We start from the raw sequence: 21,137 nt of genomic DNA on the forward strand, positions 1-21,137 counted from the left end.
TTCCCAGACAGGACCTGAGCGCTGTTCCTCCTGGGGTTCCAGGACCGTGGGAGACCTCCCACTTCGGGGCCAGACTGAGACCCAGCCTCGGCGCGCGCCGAGCCCTGAACCTGGTCACAGGCTGACCCTGGTCCCAGTCTGAGCCCCTACCTCACTGGACAGCCCAGTGGCACAGTCCTTGGCCACAGGGAAGCCTGGGGAGGAGAAGCAGAAGGGCAGTGGTTATGGGGACCCCACCCTGAGCTGGGCACGTGGCTCTACTGACATCCACCAGCAGGTCCACACCTTGTCCTGGGCCCATGTGCCCCTACTCCCTCCCCACTGCCCCCGAGACCCCGACTCCTGGCGGGAGAGGCAGGGACCACGCACGCTCGCGGTGCTGCACGATGACTCCTGCAATGCTCCCTCACTTTATTTTTATCCCCATCAAGCCCTATAAATACAGCAGTGATCACCAAATACAGTCAATGTGCCCAACGCCTCCTGCCCGCGGTGTTGCCACCCACACAGCCGGGGGCCCGGGGCAGAGGGACAGACACACGAGGCTCTAGGGGAGGTGCGGCAGGTCCTCAGCTGGGAGCCCTGGGACAGACCCCGTCTCCCCCACAGTGGACATGCTGGCGCCTCTCGTCTTTCTTCTCATGTGTGACGCCAAGGACATTTTCTTTCCCTGGGATCTCTGGATCTCAGTTTTTCCATTAGAGAAATGGGGGTGACAACCTGAGTGGACATCGTATGTGGTCGTTTCCCCACGCCCAACGCCCACTCCTGGAGGGGACAGGGGCTTCTCTGGTTTCAGTCTCTTCTGTCCCCAGTGCTTGGTCAAGACCCTCTGTGAATGTTCGTGGAGTGAGTGGATGGATGGATGGATGAATGGAAGGAAGGAGGGATGGGTGGGTGGGTGGGTAGATGGATGGAGGACAGGAAATAATGGCCCCACTGAGTACATGATGGGGTCAGTGCAGCCCCTCCTCACGGATGGGGATCTGTCAAGGCATGGAGGGAGGAGGGGCGCTGCAGCTCACCTGCAGGACTGGTGGGAGGTTCCCAGGCAGGGGCAGGACGAGGGGCCCATAAATCCAGAAAACCAACGTGGGTGCTGCTCCCCCGCCAGGAGGCTCTGCTCTGTCCCCCGAGGTGACGGTGCCCCCAGGTGAGACCTGGAATCAAGGCCAAGGTCTTCTTTTTCCAGATGGGAAAGGAATGTCCGGAAATGCTGATGTGGCTCAGGACATGGGGGTCAAGGTCAGGCTGGGGCTTGGTCTTCCCTGATCTCACCCCACTGACCACCATTCCTGGGCCTGGCTGGCCCTGCAGGGGCCTGGGCACTTGTCCCCGGGGCACCGCTAAGGGCTCGGCCTGAGCCGGGCACAGGGGAGCCGCTCTGGCACCGTGTGCCGCCCCTCCCCCAGGTTCCCCCATTACACGGGGACTGTGCTGGAGCCCCACGCGGCTGGCCTCTGTAATCATGCCTTGTTAAACACCCACCTTGATGGAAACAGGGGAGACGCCTGGGTTGTCTGCTCCATGGTCAACACCAGGATAACTCCACCCAGTACCTGTGCACTGCCCAGGGGGCTCCAAGACCCTCATCCCATGGCCTCATAGGCCCTGGGAGCTCCCTGCAGATAGGCCGAGGAAGCAGCCCACTGTGGTCCAGCCTGGATTCCCTTCCTCTAGGCCTCCTTGACTTCTGAGGGGCCAGAGACGCTGTTCGTTCTGGTGTCGGACACCTCCGAAGGTGAAGGCGCGCAGGGCCCACCAGCTCCAGGGAGAAGCCCCCAGCCATGCTCTTAAGCCCCCCAGCCCACCTGTTTTCAGAGCACACAGCTCGGCCAGGGGGCAGGTACCCGAGAGGGAGGAGGGATGGTCATGGGTCTGCGCTGAGAGGGAGCTGATGGAGCTCGAGGGTCGTGGGGACCCCAGGAAAGGGGACAGACCATCGTAGCAAGGGCAGAGCCCCCAGCCCTGGGGATGTCAGCAGTCAGAGGAGGAGGGAAGGGCATCGGACGGGCAGGCTCCAGGCCCAGTTCTGCCTCATGGCTAGGCAGCCTTGGGGGGCCACCTCCCTGCTCTGGGGCTCAGTTTCCCCCAGAACAGGCCACATGACCTCCAAGACCTCTTCAGCTCAGCCACTCCATCTGTCACTCATTCACTCACTCATTCATTCCTTCCATTAACACACAGTGAAAAGCAGCCACGTGACAGATGCTGCCGACAGGTCGCTCTCTGTATGCTGGGGTTGGGGGCGGGGGTAGAGGCGTGGACAGTGTGATCAGTGCTGTGAAGGAGGCAAGCCCGGGGCCGGGGAGCTCGGAGGAGACCCCAGTCCCAGGCTGAGGTGCAGGTGTGTGGGAGGGACAGCTTGAAGGATGGGGATGTCACCTCCCAGGCAGAGAGACCCGGCTGGGCACAGGTGAGAGGATGCACCTGGAGAGTTAGTGGCCGTGGGCTTGCGGCAGCGTCCGGCAGCCCCTGGAGTCTGCTCTCCCACTCTGCTACCTCGCAGACCCCTCTTACTTCATCAACTACCCGGGAGGTGGGGCTGGCGGGTGCTTTCTGCCCACACACAGCGCTGTCGTGAGGTTTGGCAGTTCACTTGCCGGGAGGTGTCCCTGGAAGCACAAAGTGTTTTGATTTTGTAAAATGCAGTTCTCTCTGAGCTTTACCTTTGCTCGTTAGCATCTCGTTACCGCGGTTCCCTGCGCGTGGCGGGTGGGGATGGGGAGGAACACACTGAAATCAGTTCTTGACTCTGTGAGTGTGAGAATGTGTGTGACTCTGTGTGAGTGTGTGGGACTGTGTTTGTGTCAATGTCAACGTGTGCAGGGAGGAGAGGAGGGGGAAGCAGGCAGGAGACCGGGCAAACCCCCATGTGTTAGGTTTGGGATAGGAGTTTGGGCAGAATCCGACACAGGAGGTGGACATGGTGACCTTCTTCAGCAGCCACGTTAGATTCATACCGTTCCTGCTGGCAAACTCCTACTCATCCTTCAGCACCCAATCCAAATGCCCCTTCTCTGGGAAACCTTTCCAACACCCTGTTTCCTCATACAACCTTCTAACAACAGACTTACAGCCCAGGAGGTGATTCTTTGGGCCTGTCTGTCTCCTTCTGCTCCTCTGAGACACCTTGAGGGTGGCATCCACATGCTCTTGGCCCTGGTATTTGGCACTGGTGCTCAGCACGCACCCAAGAGATCAATGACAAGTCAGACAGGCCATGTGCTCACACGTGCCCAGGGTCTCCAGCGGACCAGGTCTGGGCTAAGGGCAGTGAAGGCTTCGCAGGCGTTGGCCCCCACAAGCCTCACGTCAGCTCCACGGAGCAGGGAACACTGTGATCCATGCCGCAGATCTGAGGAAGTCAAGGCTCAGGGCAGGTGTCGACGGGCCGCCCCTGCTGGCCAGTGGTAGAGCCGGGGGAGGCGCTGCAGGGTTGGTGGCCAGTGTGGCCAGTGATCTGGAGGCCCAGCTGGAGGGAGAAGAGGGACAGGGAGAGGAGAAGGAGTCTGTCTGTCCCTAAACAGAGACTTGGTACCAAAAGAACAAGGTGCCACGTGTGCAGAGCACCTCAGAGGAAATCAAGGCGGGGTGCGGGCAGCAGCCACGTGGGTCCCGGCATGGGGACGCCTCGGGCCAAGAGAACTCACCACACTCCTCCCAGAGGAGCCCAAATGCAGGCCCAGCTCCCAACACCCTACCTGGGGGTGAGCCAGACCCACGCGGGGTGCCGGAGGGGCCCCCTGCTCCCCTCCCCCTCCCCTACGCCCCCTGCTCTTTACTTCTCTTCCTCCCCCACCTGCCAGCTCCTCATCCCAACTCCCCGAGCCCCTGGGAAACAGCGCTGGGCTGACGCACCCCCTTCCCCAAACCCCAAGTGCTGTCTGGGGCTCGGCTAGCGGTCCAGGCCCTGCAGAGGCAGTGCCTTTTCCTCTGTCTGCTTCCTGTAGCCCCACCTTTGTCCTCTCCTCTCACACTCAGTAGCCCATGGGTGAGAGAGCGCCTCGGCCCGGGGCCCTTCCCTCCTGGGGCCTGTCCGGCATCAGCTGGAGGCCCTCAAGCTGGTGGAGCTCCTCTACGTCCTGGTGACAAGGGGGATGACGCAGGACAGCGGGGCAGGCTTGGTGCAGCTGGAAAGAGGCGCCCTCACTGCTGCTCCTGGTCTTATGTCTGGGGCCAGCCACGGGGCCGCCAAACTGCCCAGGAGGCCACAAAATGTGGGTGTGTCCTGGGCAGAGAAGTAAGCACCAGTGAGCACTGGCTGCCTTGGTTGGTCCCCAAGGTGTCCCCTTCAGTGTCTGTCTTCCCGTCCATTCTACTCTCTCCCCCCACGTGAGTACCGCAGGCTGCCCAGGGGCTGGGGGTGTGGCCAGCACGCTTACGGCCCTCATGGGCTCCAAGTGTCACCTGGGCGCAGGTGTACTGCCCATCAGTGCACACACCGGGCACAGGTAATCAGGCCAGATTGCGTGTGGTGGACCTTAAAGGGAGAGGTAGACGAGACCCTCCCTAAAGTCCACTGGGCTGGTCTTCGAGCCCACGGCCCATGATCTGAAGGCCACTACATGCCCATGATCTTAAGCCCCGAGGGGTGCGGGCTGTGATGTAGAGGTAGAGCCCTGGCCTGGGCGTCAGAGACAGGCCTGGGGCCCCAGGGCTGCTGAGGCCCCTTGTGGACCTGTGTGTGCCCCTCGCTGCCAGGGCCAGGTTCCCCACCTGTGGCTGAGGGAGCACAAGGGGTGGTCTGAGCGGCAGGGGCTCTGAGGCCATCAGCGGCTGGAGAGGTCAGGACGCCTCCACACAGGAGGTGTGACAGTGGCACACGGATGTCCACAGGCTCCCTGCCTTCCTGCTGGACACTCCCAACTCACCTCCCAGAAACGCTACCCCTCAAAACTCCCCTGTGCCAGGCCTCCTTGGACTTCCCTGACCCCCAGCCCCCGTTGGATCCCCCACGCCCCCGTTCTGCTCCTGCACAGCTTTCACCCAGGTTCCCAGTGCACATTTGTGCGTTTTGTGGCCTGCGTGCTAAACAGCAAGCACTGTGACAAGGGCTGTGTCTTGGTGGAGACTATTAGATGGGCCCCATCCTCCCCTTCTTACTTGGTACAAGAGCCCAGATGGCCGCTGGGAACATAGTCCTCAGGAAGACGACATTTCCTAGCCTCCTTTGCAACTAAAAGTACCCAAGGGACCCAGTTTTGGCCAAGAGGGGTGGTGGTGGTGGGGTTGGGGGGGTGTAAGCAGATATGGGGTGTGCAGTATCCAGGAAGTGTCCTTAAAAGGATGGGATTGGGGGTGTGTGCATTCCCACTATCCAGTTCTCCTTCCTGATGTTGGAAAGCAGACGTGATGGCTGGCACTTACACAGCCATTTTGTGCCATGAGGCAGAGGCCCCATTCGAGGGTCGAAGGAACAAGATTAAAGGAGTCCAGGGTACTGATGATTGTGAGGCCCACCCTCCCAGCCCTATGGCCTATTTGGACTTGAATGTGTACCACTGAAAGTAAATGTTGATTGTATTTAAGCCACTGTTATTGGGATTTTCTGGCATTAGCAACCAAATCTAATTGTGTGGCATCCCCAAGGCCTAGCATGTTGCCTGACATCAGAAGGTTGTTGAATGAATAAATGATGGCAAACAGGATAAGATTTGGCAAGAGGAGAGGGGGACGCTGTGCCAGGTAGCAAGCCTGGGTGCTGGGTGACGGACAGACAGACTGGCTCCTTGGGGTGTGGAGATGCCTCCTCCCATGGGGGTGGGGAATAAGCAGGTTCTGCTACTTCCCAGGAGGGGCGGCAAACTCCTCCTTCACAGAGGTTAGCAAAGACGACACTCAAGTGCTCCTGTCGTGGAGTTTCTTTCTTTCTTTTTTTTTTTGCCACTCCTGCTTGGTGATAAATACCTTGGGAGGCTGCTAGGAGTCTCATGTGGAGTCAGTTTTCTAAGCGCCTGAGACTGGTCTCGAACACTTGGGGGTGAGGTGCTTGTGTTGGTCAAGCCCCCGCTAGGTGCTGGGCCTGTGCCAGCCCTTTCCCAGCACATGTCCCCCAGTGACACTGCCCCGTACAGGTGACAGGTGACAGGGTAGCGGTGCGCCACCCTGCCCCTCCCATGCCTGCTCTCCAGCCGGCTCCCACATCACCGCTTTGAACACGCCCGGAGAAGGTGTCACTGCTCAACATCACACAGCAACACAGGGATAGGTTTGGTGTTAAAAGAGAGTAGGCTCTGTGGGGACACAGAGTGAACACTAGGCCCCCGTGAGTGCAGCTGGTGTGCTCGCTGACTTGTCATCACTCCCCGAGGCCACACCACATACAGGGTGCCCTGCTGAGCGCCGAGATGCAAATTCAACCACATGGGCCTGCCCTCAAGAGGCCTGTTGCACGGTGGGCAGGTCACAAGCCTAAAAGGGTGGTCGTCACGCCTGGATGCGGTTGTACGGGCTAGGAGGGGTGCCAGCAGCAGTGTGGAGGAAGCAGGGGCTTGTTTCCTCTCTGATGAGCGGGTACAGCTGGGGCGGAGGCTCCACCATGCAGCTGCTCCCTGTCCGCAGCTTGGGACCCACCCCTTTGCTCCCCAAATGGCTGCTCTCCTTGGGAGACCGTGCCCGCATTCCAGGCTGGAACAAGAGAAGGCAGAGGGCTAGCTGGCTACTTCGGTCCCTTCTGGGTCTGAAGACTCACTGAGTCCTCTGCCGTCTTCCTCCGGGCCAGCACTACCTTGCTGCCTTGAACAAAATGGGTTCTGTTGGGAAGGGACAAAGGGGGACTGGGCCGCAGGGATGACCTGCTCACGGGATTTGATGGAGGAGGGTCTGTGGTGAGTGAGTGAGGGCTGCCACGTGCTGGGTCGGGGTGTGGCGGGGCAGAGTGGAAGTGTAAACACCTTCTTCCTCCGGACGGTGCTGGGTGGGCTGATTTCCCAGAGAAGCTGACCTGGGAGCCGGTCTTCAGGGGATAGACAGGAAGGGTGGGGGAGGGGAACTCGCTGCAGACCCCAGGTTCACAGTGTTTGACCCAGGGATCTGGTACCACCACGCAGAAGCCCAGGTGGCTACCCCTGTTACAGCGAGCGTTTCTGGGGTCGGCTTTGGTGGGCGTTTCATGGAGGCTTCTTCTGAAGACCCCGCGGGCACAGCGAGGATGCAGTGCAGCGGGCAGATGCCCCGTGGGGGCTGCGGCAGCTTCTTCCCTCCGCTCTTCCTCTGGGGGTCTCTTGGCCATCCCCTTGACCCTCACCCGTCCGGGTCCTGATGGAGGGGGGGCCGTCTCTCCTGCTTCTCCGAGGGGCGGTAGGGGCCCTCGCCCCAGACTAGGGAGGAGGCAGCAGGTACTGAGCACCCGCCCCGGGCGGCCCTGCTTGCGCTAGACCACCCGGTCCGCAGCCCCGGGGCACCCGCTCGAACCGCTGGGTAGGCGGGAAGCACACTCTGCAGGTGGTCGTCGGGGAGGAGGTGTACTTCGCTTTCCCCTCCTTTCCTCCACACCCGCGCCCGCTGAGGGTGGGGCGTGGCCGGAGCACCCTCAGACCCCGCTCTCTGCAGACCCGTCCCCTGAGGGCCCTCCGCGGAAAGGCTTTGGGGTGTGGTGACGATCCCGTCTACTCCCCCGCTGGCACGGACCAAGGCGTGGGGTCCGCAGGGCACGGCCCCTCCCGGCAGTGCTCAGCGGCCGCCCTAGACCCGGGCGCTGGCCCTTGTGCCCTCCGGACCCGAGTCCGGGGCCCGCACGGCCACTGCGCCGCCGCGGCTCGGCCTCTCAGACCCCTGAGATCCGGTCGGGCCTCTGAGGCGGGGACCGCGCACTCCGCGTCTGTCACCCCCGTTCCACAGATGGGGGTACTGAGGATCGGGGGTGCGAGTAAGCCGGCCACCTACAGGCCCGGTAAGGCGGCGGGAACGGCTCGGCCCAGCCCGGCAGGCCGGGACGGCGCGCCCTCGGTGGCCCTCGAGGGCCGCGGCCCTGGGTAGCCGCGGGGCGCTCCCGCCGGGCGCAGGCTTTCTGGCCCCCTCCGGCCGCCGTCCCAGGCCGTTTCCGCCGCCCGCGCGGGGCACTCTGGGACTTGTAGTCCCAGGGCTCACGCCGTCCTCAGCTCGTCCGCGGCTCGGCGGCCATTGGCTGGCGCGAGGCGTCGGGGCCGACGGGGCGGAAGGGGGGCGGCCTCGAGGCCCTCGCCGGCGCGAGAGAGGCCGTCACGTGATGTTTGGGTGCCGGCTCCGCCCCCCGTACCGCCCCTCCCTCCGAGAAAGCACGGAACGCGCCCGGGAGCCACCGAAGCCCAGGTGAGGCAGCGGCGTGCGGTGGTGCCGGGCCGGCGGGGGCGGGCCGGCGGGGGGAGGCTGGCTTGGCTGGGAGGGGGCGAGGCCGGAGGCGGGGGCGGCGGAGGCCGGGGCCGGGAGGGGCGCGCGGGGCCCGGGGTGGTCGGGGGCGGGGTGGGGCGGGGCCCGCGCGGCGGGAGGGCCTCCGGGAGGGGCGGGACCGCCATGGGAGGGGCGGGGCCGAGGGGCAGGGTCGTGGGAGGGGCAGGGTCTCGGGGGCGGAGCGCTCGCACCGAGGCCCGGGTGCACACCTGTTGGGCGCCAGGGACGCTGCTCATCACCAGCGAGCGGGAGGCAGCCCTTGAGGGAGAGCCGGACACGATGTGCCTCCTCTCCGCTCCTTTCTGCCTTTTCTCTACGTTTGGCTTAAAACGTGCCTCTGGGGCACGGAGGGTAGGGGCCCTCCCTCCCGTCCAGCTTCCAGGTGCCTCTGATCTGTGCTGCCCCCACGGAAGCCCTCCAGGGGCTTCCTGTTGGGAGACTCACGTTTCACTCCTCCTTTGCCCTCTGGGCTCTTTGTGCGCCGTCCAGTGTGGCGGCCACTAGCCAGCGCGGCGCAGGCATGGAACACTCCGGTCATGGCAGAAAATTCTTTGGGTCGAGCTGCTGGACTAGATGGGCCTGCTGCCATTGCAGCCACACCTGGCCTCTTCCTCACTCACCCTCTTCCTGCCCTTGTCTTAGTTCCTGGTGGGATGGCAGCTCACCATCTTTACGGCAGGTCACAGCCCACTTTGCTGACCGCCCTCTCCTACCAGTACCCTGGTTCAGGTCCTTTCTCTTTTCCTTCTCAGCACTTCATGTTTTGTCACTGTCGCTTGTTTGCTTGTTTTCCGCTTTATCTTGGGTCCCCAGGAGGCAGGGATTGGGACTGTTCCTCACTATAGCCCCAGGGTGGACAGTGTCAGGGTGAGGTCCAGGTGAAGTATGTCAGTATTGGAGGGCTTCAGCCTATTAAAATGGTACTTCTGAGTGGTCAGCCTCATATGTTGTAGGTCCTCGGTAGAAACCGGCGCAGCCTGCCCAGGACAGTGCAGGAGCCCAGTTGTGACTGCAGTAGCTGTGGGAGAGTGGCAGTCCGAGAAGGCTTCCTGGAGGAGGCGGAGCTTCCTGGGCCACCTGCACATTTCTCTCCTCCTTTGATTGCTCTGACTGTATCCAGGCTACCTTCTCTGGGCGCTCCTCTGCAGGGCCCTGAGGTGGGCACCTATACACGGGCACTGCCATCTAGGGGTTTGGGGGCTCATGGGCAGATAGGAGTCCTTAAGTCCCCTCCTGCAAGGTGAAGGTCGGGACCCTGTTCGGGACCCTGTTCCTGCCTACTGCTCCAGCCACACCTTCCACCCACTTGCTTCGTGTGCCCTGCCGGTGCACAAGCCCTTGTTTCCTGCACAGCCCATGTCTTTTCTCATGTCTGTGCCTTCCACTTGGAATGCCTTGTACTCCGGTTCTCTTTGGACGCTTTCCTGTCCCCTTCCTCTCCTGGGTCGGTTCACCCACGTTATGACCACGGCTCACAGCACACAGCACCTGTCTGTGTTACTGAGAGTTTCGTTGCTCTGACTAGTGTTTGGACTAGTGTTTGGGAGAAGCAAACTGTTGGCCAAGGCTTAGATTTTTTTAATGCGCACAGGCATATCTGTGGCTGTTGGGTTTGTTTTGATTGTGTTATTTGCTACAAATGGAATTTAACCTGGGTGGCTCAGTCCAGCCGTCATTCTTTCTGTTCTTTGAATTGTGATCTGTGCCATGTCTGTAATGACGGACTTGCTGGGCTGTGAAGGTAGGCCGCCTCTCGGATTCCTCTGTTTTCTGCCAGAACGTTCAGCACCGCCTGGCTGCTAAGTGTTTGCTGGACCCCTGAATGAAGGAGTGGGTGACATGAGACTAAGTGAAGCGGGAATGAACAGCGGCAGACCCGAGGGAGGCAGGTGAGGTATGGATTTGGTGCTGGTCCCAGGAGGGCCAGCCTGTGCCGCGCTGAGAGTCACTTGAAGAGCAGCCGAGACAGGGCTGTGGGGAGCAGGGACCAGGGGTCTGACGTCTGGGGTCTGGGCCGGACCACACGAGGGGTCTGTGGCTAGAGGTGTGCGCCCCCTCCCAGCCCGCAGAGTCCAGGCTGTCGGCCCCTGGGCTCCGTATCGTGTGGCTGGGTCCACGATGGTGGTAGCAGTGCCGTGGACCTTTCCCTGGCGTGATTGCTGGCTGGGGAGAGCGGGGTCTTCCTGGGAACCGGCGCGGCAGGCTGCACACAGTCCCAGCAGCCCTGCGCTCCCGCCTCCAGGAGAGGGCAGCCCGCCCCGAGGTGGACGCAGGAGAGCAGACCAGGCAGTCGTGCTGACCCTGTGAGCCCCCATCTCGGAGCTCCCAGTCGATAAAGTTTTATTGTTTTCTTTACGTGGGTTGATGGAAGACTGTCTCATTTTCTGCCTCTTGATGTCCCCCATGGGAAGGATGGGGACCCAGCCCTGACTGCGTCAGCATCCTGGTACGAACAGTGAAATCCTGCGGACACAGCGTGGCTGAGTCTCAGCTGTGGGGTCCTGAGTCACGTTCCTCATTAGCACGTCCCCGCCCTCTGTCCTTTCTGATCCCGCAGCCACCGGGAGGTGGTGGCATCCGCGCCATCGCAGAGACACAGGCGCTGAAGCTCTGGGAGGGGCTGTGGAGTCAGGGGGTGCCCGGGAGGCTGGTGCAGCTGCTCCTCTTCTGAGCAGCCCTCCGGCTCCAGAGACTGCTCTCTGGCCTGCGTTTGAGGTGGGTTAGCGGGAACCCAGGAGAACTGGCCATCGTCAGCCTTTTGTATCATCATCGTGATAGTCAGCACCGTTTATGGACCTAGCACCTGCTAGGTTCCTCATATTCCTAAGATCAGCACACTTTCCGGGCTGAGTAACTTACCCGGAGTCACAGGCGCGTAAGTGAGCGGCCAGGATTTGCCTCCAGCACTCTGGCTCCAGAGCCCGCCCAGCCTTCCTGCTCTGCTGCTTCCTGCGAGGACCAGATTGGAAGATGCCACCGCCCCAGAGGATGCCTTTTGAGTTGGAGAACGACTTTGGTAGTGGTGATGATTATACTAATAAAGACTTTATCCTGACTTTCCCTCCGTATTGAACTGATGTTCTAAAGGAGTGCCTGGCACGGGTCGAGGGCGTCAGGGAGTCCAGCTCTGGAAGTGTGGTATCTCTCGTCGGGGGCGGGGGGTCGCGGCTGGGCTGGAACTTGGAATTCTTGTTCCCAGTGTGGCCGGATGAAAGGGGGTTACAGTGAGCCCACCATTGGCCATGGCTCCTCTCTGGGACCTGTGGAAAGGAGTCAGGTCCTTAGGGCTTTGGGACCAGGTGCCATGCTCGGGCACCTGTCTGTCCACGTCTGTCCTACTGTTGCCCGAGCCAGACCCTGGATGTGGTCGCGGGGTCACAGGCTGCGCCTGCACCAACTAGGAAGCTGGATGTTAGGGGTGCGGGGTGGTGGGGAAGGAGGGCGGTGGGATGTTTTCTGGGGAAGACAGGGGGCAGGCACCCCGGGTGATGGCAGGGGCATCAGAGCTCTGTTCAGGGAGTCGGCGCCAGACAGAGCCGGCCAGGGGCAGCCCCCCCGCCTTCCGCCCCAGACACCGCTGGCTGGCTGCCTTCCACCGGGAGCCATGATCTGTTCCTGCCAAGTATTCGGAAAGGGACACAGTTTTACACCGGCAGCCCGGAATCAACCTCTCCCACGTGAACTCGGCACAGCAGCCCCCTTCCCGGGCCTGGCTGCCCTCTCAGCACAGGCTTTCGGTGGCGGTACCACCGAGGAGCTGGATCCCCGCCTCGGGTCTGCCCTCCTTCCCCGCTACGGCCTCGCCCACAGCCAGGGTGCTAATGAGCCTGGGCAGGTGGGAGACAGGCCTGGGCTTGGGAGGTGAGTCGGTTCTGTGTCTTCCGGGTCCAGGGTCCGGAAAGCCTTCAGTCGCAGGGCGGACGTCTGGCTGGTCCGCAGCCTCCAGCCTGGACCCCATAATCCCCTCTCAGTGTCCTGGCTCTTCTGGCCCGGGGGCCGCTCTGGCGTGTTTCCCCGGCTGACATGTCTTAGGGCGCCCATCTGCAGCATCAGGCCGCCTCTGCCCTCGGCCTTTGCAGCTCTCACGGTGTGACCTGAATGTCTCCCCAGCCTCTGGTCAACCTGCTGGGCCGATTTCTCGGCTGCCCAAGGCTGCCCTCTGGGATCAGCTTGGCTGCCCCTCTGGCTGGAATGGCCGGGCGCCAGCGCCCCAGGGGACGTCCTCCGACCGGTCAAGGCTCAGGTCTGTGCTGCCGTGTGGAAGCCTGGCCCGTCCTCGGGGGCCTGGCCCAGGGCAGGGGAGGGGCTGCAGACTGATGGAAAGCCTTGCGTGGCTGCTTCCTCGTTTCCTTGTGGTCATTTGGTGTCGGGCTCCCCGTGTACTCTCCAGGGCCAGGACCCTGTCTGTCTCTGTGGCCCAGCACAGGAAGAGCGCACAGTAGGTGCTCGATAAATGCTCATGTAAGCACAAGCTAGCTATTGGAAAGGGGTATTTCTCAGCTCTTTCAGCTGGTTTCTGGGCATCTGCCGTGCCAGGGGCCACCTGCATCTAAGGTGGGCCAGCCGTGAGCAGGTGCTTCACATGTGTGTCCTGGCTCCTCGGAGCAGAAGGGAGACGGCAGCTTGCAGAGGGTGGGTTGTAGCTTGCAGGGGGCGGAGCTGTGTGGGGATGAGTCTTCCAGGGCCCTGCAGGTGGGTGGCACGTGGAACATGCTGTAGGGACCCTGAGGAGCGGGGCCGCAGCTCCGAGTGGAGGATGTGGTGGTTTTGGTGCCACTGGTCAGAGCAGGGAAGCGGGGCAGTCATTTCCTCTTAGACCTCATGAGGTGATGCCTGTTTTCCCAAGGCCACGAAGTGCAGAGCGGGCTGGGCGTAGGACCTGGCGTGTCCAGCCCTAGAACCTGGGCTTTCCCACTCTGCCCCACAGCGTCACCGACCCAGGGTTGTGGAGAGCTGCTGGACCAGTGGCTTGAGGGGGTCCCGGAACTGGAGGGGCTCTAGTCACCCCAGCTGGCAGCATCCTCTTCCTTTAGCCAGAGCAGCTCTGATCTCATCCATTTCACCTGGACCTTCTGAGGATGACTGTGTTTGAAGGAAGGATTCTGTAGCTGGGAAAATCTCTAAAGCTGGTTCAGCCCTCATTCTACACCTGGGGAGGCAGGGCCAGAGCCGCCTGCTGCTGTGGGGTGCGGCCTTGCCCTGCCTCTTCCGCCTGGCAGCGTGTGCCGCTGCCCACCTGCAGGAGGGGCTGGAGGCCCGTGGAGGGGGGCCCCACAGGCAGCAGGCGGGGTTCTGTCTTATGGGCCAGGAGGGCCAGGTGGGCAGGAGTGAAGTCAGGCAGCAGGTGCAGGAACGGATGTGATTGGATGGACAGAAGTCTTAATGGTGTAGGGTAGGTCTTGCTGCGGTAACAAGTATCCCCCAGGTGCCAGCAGCTTAAAACCACAGAGTCAGCTTTGTGCATTGGGAAGGACACCCTTCCTCGCCGGGCTTCCCCTTTTCCTTGAAGGATTGCCCTGTGCTCAGACAGAGGTTGAGCCCTGTGGGGTCACCTCCCTTGTGGCCCCCATGTCCCAGGAGGCAGGCACTTGGGAAGCAGATCAGGCTGGATATGTTCTCTGCTCTGGCCACTTGATGACCTCGGGCATGGAGATTGACAGCCCAGTGTCTTTGGTTTTTGTTTTTTTAATTATTAAACTTTATATTTTGAGACATTGTGTGTTCACATGTACAACTGTAAGAACTGATTCTGAGCCTTCCTGTGTACCTTTACCCAGTTTCCCTAAAGGCAGCGTCTCACAGAGCTGTAGCACCGTGTCACACCCAGGATACCAGCAATGGGTGCAGTCAGAATGCAGGCTGTCGCTGTCACCTGGTTGCCCTTTTGTAGCCACACCCCCTCCCTGCTACCTTCACCCTCCTGAACTCCTGGGAAGCCCCAGTCTGTCCTCCTTTTTTCTTATGTCATTTCAAGAATGTTCTACAAATAGAATCATACAGTGTGTAGCCCTTGGGGACTGGCTCTTTTCATCTGGTGTGATTCCCCGGAGGTTTCTCAGGGTTGGCACATGTACCTGTAGTTTGTTTGTGTTGATCACCAAGTCCTGCTCCATGGTGTGAACGGAGCACGGTTTAACTGTTCCAGTGCTCTTGCACTTTTTGAATAGTGTGTATGGTTCAAAAGTAGAAACACATGAGGAAGCATCCAGTAGAAAGTTGAAAGTCTCCCCATCCCAGCCGGCCCGGTCCTTGTCTCCACATGTGACCCTGCTCTTGGTCTCTTATCTATCCTTCCAGATACGTAAGAATGCGATTATCTACCACATACAAATCTACACTTTGATATTTTTCCTTTTTCTGTCACAAGTCATGTTATAAATTTCTTCTCCACCTTGGTTTTAATTTTTTCCCCCACTAACCAAAACGTCCTGGAGGTCTTCCTATATTAGTACAGAGAGCTTCTCCTTTTCTCGTTGACAACTGCAGAATATTTCGAGTATGGGTATGTCAGAATCGATTTAATGTAGTCTTTTGTTGATAGAAATTTAGGTTATTTTCAGTCTTTGCCTATTACAGAATGAATGACCTCTTCGTATGTCATTTGATGCATGTATGTAGGATGTATGCTCTGAGTGCAGGTGCTGGGTCAGAAGACCCAGACTTTCCTCATGAGGACACACCCTGCCAGCCCCCCTCCAAAGGGGAGGCACTGGTCCACATACCCATGGAAAGCTGTCGGCGCCCGTCCCCCAGCTGCTCGCATGCTGGGTATGGTCAGGCTTCAGAGCGGGGACACATCTGCATTTCCTTTCTGATGGATGATGGTATCTTTCTATGTATCAAAGAGCCGTTTGTGTTTTAGTTGTGAGCTTTCTGTTCCTTGACATGGTCCATGTTTTAAAAACTGCGTTGTTGATTTTTCCCTGTAGATTATGGAGATGAGTTCTTTGAACGTCAGATGAATGCAGGGCATTTGCTGCTGCCTTTTGTTGTCCTTTCGCGTAGTGAGATCCGTCAACTTTCACATGTGGTGTTTGGATTTTGAGTCATAGTTAACGAGTGCTTCTTTTCTTCAAGTTTAAAAAGAAGTCCTGTGTTTTCTTCTCATTTTCGTTGATTTCCTTTTAAAGTTTTTATTCATTTGTCTTTTATCCTGGTGTGTGGTGTGAGGTACGAGTCTGACCTTAATTTTCTCCCAGATGGTCTACTAGTAGTCCTGTCCGAGTTATTAAAGAATCCGTTTCTTCCCCCACCGGCTTTAGGTTCTAGCTTAGTCATGCCCTAAACGGCCATCTGTATTTAAATTTTAAAATAATGTATTTATCCTGGTAACAGCCCTTCACGTGAGACCTTCCCCCTTCGCAGATTGAAGTGCACAGTACAGGACTGCATGCACAGTGCAAGTACCGCATGCTGTCGACCAGGTGCGGCGTTGCCCACACGCGCTCTGGAGCCACATCATGTTGCTTCTGCGTGCTGATTAGCAGCTCTGCATGTCCCCTGCCCCAGCACCGGGCAGCCACCGTTCCACTCGGTAGTTCTTTGAACTGGACTATGTTATAGATCCCTCGTATAGGCGGAGTCATGCAGTGTCTGTACTTCTGTGACTGGCTTATTTCACTTTGCATAATGTCCTCAAGGTCCATCCGTGTTGTCACGCACTGCAGAATTTCCTTTTTAGAGGCTGAATGATACCCATCATATGGATATGCTGCGTCTCCTTTACCCATGCCTCTGCAGACAGATGCTTCGGTTGTTTCCATATCTTGGCTGTTGTGAATAACACTGCAGTGAACATGGGGCACAGAGTACCTTGGAGATCCTGATTTTAATTCTTTAGAATAAATGCTCAGAAGCGGTACTGCTGGATCACGTGGTAGTTCTATTTTTAATTTTTGAGGAAGCTTCATACTGTTTTCCATAGCGACTGTGCCGTTTCGTGTTCCCACGGTCAGTGTACAGGGTTCCAGTTTCTCCACATCCTTGCCAGCACTTATTCTCTCTCTCTCTTTTCTTCTTTTTTTGATAATAGCCATTCTGACAGGTGTGAGGTGACATCTCATTGTGGTTTCGATTTGCATCTCTCTGATGATTACTTACGTTGAACATCTTTTCATGTGCCTCTTGGCCATTGGTATGTCTTTCTTGGAAACATGTCTATTCAGGTCCTTAGCCCGTTTTATAATTGGGTAATTTATTAGTTTTCTTAAGCTATTGAATTGTCGGAGTTCCTTATATGATTTGGAGATTAACCCCTTATGTGATGCACACAGTCGTATACTTAGCATGGCTCCTCTTAGCAATTTTACAGTTTTTTTGACGTTTCATGCTGCGAAAGTGACACACATTCAGTAGAAACCATGCTTCGAATTTTGAATTTTGGTCTTTTCCTGGACCAGCGATGTGGGGTGGATACTCTTGTGATGCTGGGCAGTGGCAGCCGCAGCTCCCCATCAGCCCCGAGGTCACGAGGGTGACCAGCCGGTGCCCAGACAGCTATTCTGTATTCAATTTCAGTACAGTGTTCAATCAGTCACGTGAGATAGTCCACACTTTAGTGTAAAACAGGCTTTGTGCTAGATGGTTTTGCCCACTTGTAGGCTAATGTGCGTGTTCTGAGCACGTTTCAGGAAGGCCAGGCTAAGCTGTGACCTTTGGTAGGTTCAGTGTTTTAAATGCATTTTCGACTTACCTTCAGTTTACCGTGGGCTTATCAGGGTGCAGCCCCATTGTGAGGCGAGGAAGGTCTCCCGCTCCGTAGGTGCCTTTTCGCTCGATGACTACTTCCTTTGCTTTGCGGCAGCTTTGTAGTTTGATGTAGTCCCACTTAGCTGTTTCTTGTTTCTGTTACTTTGTGCTTTTGGCATCATACCCATGGAGTCACTGCCAAGCCCAGTGCTGTGAGCCTCTCCCCTGTGCTTTCCTCTAGGAGTTTTACAGTTTGGGTCTCGTGTTTTAAGTCCTTAATTGATTTTGAGTTGACTTGTGTGCGTGGTGTAACATAGGGTCCAAGTTCATTCTCTTGCAGGTTCAGCTTCAGTTTCCTGGCATCATTTGTCACGGAGACTGTCCTCTCCCCGCTCTGTGTTCTTGGCACCCTTGGCAGATCCAGTGACTGTGTGTCGATTTCCTTCTGGGCTCCCTATTCTGTGCCATTGGTCTGTGTGCTCGTCTTATGCCAGTAGCATACTGTTTCAGTGACTGTCACTTTGTAGTATATGTTGAAATCACGATGGGTGATGCGTCCAACTTTATTGTTCTTTCTCAAGATTGATTACGTTTGTTTGCCTGTAAGCTGTTCCACTGTCCATGTGTACAGTTGTAACCTCTATTTTAATTTTTTTTTTTTTTTTTGCCGTACGCGGGCCTCTCACTGTTGTGGCCTCTCCCGTTGCGGAGCACAGGCTCCGGACGCGCAGGCTCAGCGGCCATGGCTCACGGGCCCAGCAGCTCTGTGGCATGTGGGATCTTCCCGGACCGGGGCACGAACCTGTGTCCTCTACATCAGCAGGCGGACTCTCAACCACTGCGCCACCAGGGAAGCCCATCTATTTTAATTTTTAAGGCCTTATACTGTGTTTCGGTATATCAAAGAACTCATTGCTCTTTGGTCATAATTTTTTTGCCTATTCTAGATTATCTTTACATATGAACTTTGAATTAGCTTGTCTATTCTTTACTCAGTCCCCACCACCAAACACATACATACACACACTCGCATCCCTAAAACCTGGTTGGTTTTGGGTTGGAATTATGTTACATGTACAAACTAACTTAGGGAGAGCGACATCTTTATGACATTGAATCTTCCTTCTTAAGAATGTGCTGTAGGGCTTCCCTGGTGGCTCAGTGGTTAAGAATCTGCCTGCCAATGAAGGGGACACGGGTTCGAGCCCTGGTCGGGGAAGATCCCACATGCCGTGGAGCAACTAAGCCTGTGTGCCACAATTACTGAGCCTGCGCTCTAGAGCCCGCGAGCCACAACTGCTGAGCCCATGTGCCACAACTACTGAAGCCTGTGTGCCTAGAGCCCGTGCTCTGCAACAAGAGAAGCCACCGCAGTGAGAAGCCTGCACACCGCAGTGAAGAGTAGCCCCCGCTCACCGCAACTAGAGAAAGCCTGCTCACAGCAATGAAGACCCAATGCAGCCAAAAATAAATACATAAATAAGTAAAAAAAATTATTAAAAAAAAAAAAAAGAATGTGCTGTACTTTCCCAATTGCTTAGGTCTCTTTTTCTGTAATGTTTTCAAGTTTATTTGCAGGAATTTTATCCTTTTAAATGTGATGGTTAGGAGTCTTTTCTTCTGTGTTATCCTGTGTTTGTATACACATGTATGAATACTCTTGATTTCTTCATATGAGTTTGCCCCATGCTACCTTGCTGAATTCTGTGTTTTTAATTGGGTTGGCCAAAATGTTCATTCGGGATTTTCTGTAAGATGTTACGAAAACCCGAACAAACGTTTTGGCCAACCCAATAGTTAATTACCTTGAGTTCTCCAGGTATCCGATCGTAGCAGCGGCAAATAGTGATATTTAACCTTCCCCTTTCCAGTTTTTATATGCCAGGTTCCTTCTGTTACGTAACTGCGTGGACTCATGCTTCAGTGTCTCCGAGGAGCTGGCGGAGGCCACCTCTCTTGAGCGCCCCTGGTGTTTCCCCGTGGGGCAGATGTGGATTTGGAATGAGATACATGCCTTCCACGTGTCAAGGAAGAGCCTGTCCTGCCCATTTTACTGAGAGTCTCATTTATAAAAATCAAGAACTATTGTCGAATTTTGTCAGTTTCTTTAAAAAAAAATCATCTATGGGATGATCATGTGACTTTTCTCCTTAGATATAGTAATCTGATGAATCACACTAATGGCAGTTGCTAACAGCGAGACATTCTTGAGTTCCTAGAATGCCCTTCACTTGGTCTGATGTGGGATTCCTGTAAGGTGCTGCTGGATACTTTGTGCTGTTTAATTTAGCATCTGTATTGCTCTTCATAAGTAGGCTTGGTCTGTCATTTCGTTTTTGGCGTGTGTGCACTTTCTTCTAGGTTTGGATATCGGGTCGCATCTGCTTCATAAAAATAACGTTTTCTTTCTGACGCATTTCTAGAGTGGTTTAATAGCGTTGAAATACCTGGTCTTTAAAGTGTTGGTAGACTTTGGGAAACTGTTGAGACCCGGTGCTCTTCTGTTAGTTTTGTTTTTGTTTTGAGCAAGGAAATCCTGTAAACTTTTTCTTTCTTTTTTGGGGGTCAGTTTTAGAAATTATATTTTCCTAGAAAATTGTCAGTTTCGCCCAGGTTGTCAGATTTATTCACATAGACTTGAGTGTAATTATCTCTCACTCTTCTCTTAATTTTCTTGGTTTCTGTGATTATTTCCATCTTATTTGTTCCTGTTTTTTCTTGGTTGGATTGGCTAGTTGTTTCCGTTTTATGGTTTTTCTTTTTCTTCAAAGAGCCACCTTTTGGGTATTTTAAAAAATTCATTGTCCTTTTTTTTCCTGCTTCTTAATGCATCCCTTTTTGCTTATAGTTAAGAATTCCATTTGCTTTGTCTCAGTTTATCTTATCATCCTTTTCCCTAGATGTTTAGATGCTTGATTAACTTGTTTCTGTTCTTTTCAAAAAAGTGTTTAATGTTTAAAGGCCGTTCCTTCAGTTCTGATAGTATGTGTTTTCCTTATCAGTGCTGTCTGGAAATGCTATAATTTTGGTTTGTAGTCTCTTTTTTGGTCCAAGAGCTGTTGAGGAGCAAGTCTGAAAAGCATCTTTTGATTTCTTCGTTTTGTTGTTATTCTGGTTTTAATTGCATTTTTTTTTTCTTTTGCGGTACGCGGGCCTCTCGCTGTTGTGGCCTCTCCCGTTGCAGAGCACAGGCTCCGGACGCGCAGGCTCAGCGGCCATGGCTCACGGGCCCAGCCGCTCCGCGGCACGTGGGATCCTCCCGGACTGGGGCACGAACCCGCGTCCCCTGCATCGGCAGGCGGACTCTCAACCACTGCGCCACCAGGGAAGCCCTTAATTGCATGTTGATCAGAGAATGTTGACTATTCTCTTTCGAACTTTTTGGGTTTTATGTGGTTTTTCTTGTGGTTCTAACACGGAGTCAGTTTTCACCATTGTTCCACAGGCACTTGAAAAGGAGATCTGTTCTCTCTTTTGGGTGAACAGCAGTTGACGTGTGTGTCAGTCAGTTTCACCACCTGATCGTGTCGTGGGTCACATAGGTAATAGTTTTTGTCTGCCTGCTCTGTCGTGGACTGAGAGAAGGGAATTGCAGTCCTGCCGTAGGTCTGTTTCTGCCCCTTCCTCCTGTGTCTCCTGTGACTGCTGGCGGCTGTGGTACAACTATCGTTTTTATTCGGAATTGCGTCCTTTGTTTCGTCTCCACGCGGCCTGACTTCGGGATCATGGTGCGCTGCCCTCCCTCTTGGTTTGCCTGGCGCGCCTTCTCCATCCTTCTGCCCGTCACCTCCTGCGTTCCTTCGTGGGTGTCTGTCTGTTCCATAAGCATGAGGTTGGATTTGCTTTGTGATCCAATCTGAGAATCTTTTTTTCTTTGACTAGAGAAGTTAAACTCAGTGCCGTTAACTGACGGCCAGCCGGCTGTGTCTGGGCCCATTGTTCTCAGCACCGCGGACAGCTCCTAGGGCGGGGCCTCCATCCGTGCAGCCCATCCTGCCAACGGACACCTCCTCCCTGCAGGCTTGGAGCAGGGCTGGAGGCCCAGGGCTGCCCTCGGGTCTGAGCCACTGGCCTGCCCT

General features: G+C 56.3%; 1 protein-coding gene across 1 annotated transcript in view; it reads left to right on the forward strand.

The window, feature by feature from the left end:
• Window positions 1-8,262: 8,262 nt before the first annotated feature.
• TSNARE1 (t-SNARE domain containing 1) overlaps window positions 8,263-21,137 on the forward strand; it is a gene marked incomplete at its 3' end in the record, with an annotated part of 79,827 nt that continues 66,952 nt past the window's right edge. Inside the window, exon 1 of the mRNA XM_082675309.1 lies at window positions 8,263-8,292. The remainder of the gene's footprint in view (window positions 8,293-21,137) is intronic.

The sequence above is a fragment of the Grampus griseus genome, assembly GCF_964374135.1.
Source record: "Grampus griseus genome assembly, chromosome: 17".
In the NCBI taxonomy this organism is placed as follows: Eukaryota; Metazoa; Chordata; class Mammalia; order Artiodactyla; family Delphinidae; genus Grampus; species Grampus griseus.